This window comes from Myotis daubentonii, chromosome 6 (assembly GCF_963259705.1).
Source record: "Myotis daubentonii chromosome 6, mMyoDau2.1, whole genome shotgun sequence".
NCBI classification, from domain to species: domain Eukaryota; kingdom Metazoa; phylum Chordata; class Mammalia; order Chiroptera; family Vespertilionidae; genus Myotis; species Myotis daubentonii.
In genome coordinates this window covers 98332262-98333818 of record NC_081845.1, presented here as the reverse complement: position 1 = coordinate 98333818, position 1557 = coordinate 98332262, and the positions used below count along the sequence as shown (strand labels likewise).

General features: G+C 46.7%; 1 pseudogene; it reads right to left on the bottom strand.

The window, feature by feature from the left end:
- Nucleotides 1-462: 462 nt before the first annotated feature.
- On the bottom strand, nt 463-1117 carry LOC132237559 (large ribosomal subunit protein eL18-like; annotated as a pseudogene).
- Nucleotides 1118-1557: the final 440 nt, after the last annotated feature.

Below are 1557 nucleotides of genomic sequence, written 5' to 3'. Positions count from 1 at the left end.
CTCATAGTGTTACCTTCTGTGCCAGCATTCCTTCTTCCTTACATACAAACACACACAAATAGCTATCTAGCGGTGTGTCACTGAATTAGCACGACAACATGCTTTAAAAAAAAAAAAGCCAACTATTTTGCTGGATGCTGGAAGGGGGAACACGATCAGGCAAACTTAAAGTATAGCAAGTAAAGTATAATGAGATGACTGCTTCACTCACTTTACTGCAGGCCACAGGCATTGTGCTCAACGGTTAGCATAGGAACTGAAGATGCCAAGAAACACCTCAACATTATTTATAAAAGAAAGATTGTACTAATGTCTATGAAGATGCCATGAGAAGATATTTAATTTATAAAGGTAAATGAGAAAGAAACAAAACTGTGTTATACTATAACCTCAACTATTAAAAACAAATTAACCAAAAGTAGCCCTAAAAAGTTTTGGAAATTTGAAATGTCAAGTTAGTGGTTGTGTTTTTTTTGTGTGTGTGTTTTTTTTTTCAGCATCCAAAACCTCTTTAATAACATGATAGGATTTAGGGTTAGTTTTTGCAGCCGCGGCTGGCCCAGCGGCCTCTTGCACGCTCGAACTTCCGGCCCTTGGATCGCACGTAGGGTTTGGTGTGGCTGCGGGGGTTCCTGGGGCCTTGCCGAAATGCCTGTACACCTCGCGGCCCTTGCGAGGACCAGAAAGCAAGACGGTGCCACAGCCCTTGGGGGAGTCCAGGGCCAGCTGGTCGAAGGTGAGAATCTTGCCCCCAGCCTTAAGGATGCGGCTCCGGGCGCGGCTGCTCACACGAAGGGCACACACCTTCAGTTTGGGCACCTCCTGGACCCTCACGTCATCCGTTACAGTCCCTGCAACCACGGCGGTTTTGCCCTCCCGCCAGGAAGCTTCATCTTGCGGATCATCCGGGAAAGGGACAGAGGCGGCCGGGTGGTGCGGCTCATGAACAACCTCTTCAGCACCACTTGGTTGAAGGTGGAGTTGGTTCTTCTGGCCAGAAACCTGTATAGCTTGACCAACAGCCTTAGGTAGATGTCCTGGCTCTTGGGCTCCTTGCGCCGAACCTTTCTGTCTTTGTTGTGGCGGATGTCGACTCCCATGATGGCGCCTTCTACTCCACCAGTCCGGAAAGAGAGAGCCAGTGGTTGTGTTTAAGTAGTGCATCTACAATGATCTTTTCTTCCTTTTACTTTTTTGTCTTTTACAAAAATTTCTCTACAGAAATTTTTTAACTATTACAAAAAAAGGAAGTCTGATAGAAGTACTGAATGAATTTAAGGGCAGCCTATAAGAAAGTATGTGTGCATTATAAATCTATAAAACATGCCAGGCCACTCTCTGAATCCACTGTGTGTGCGCAGTCACTTCCTAGAGCCTGGAGGGCTCCGGCCCTTCCTCAGCCAGGTGCAGTGCCCCCAGTTCCTGCCTCAGGGAAAATGCTGACCCAAGCAGACGTGGCATGGATTTACAAAAAGAAGCAGAAATACCCACACTTGGTAGAAACCTATTCATAGTCGGGCAGTAGCTCCTCAATACCAGAGTTAAACAAGAGGACAG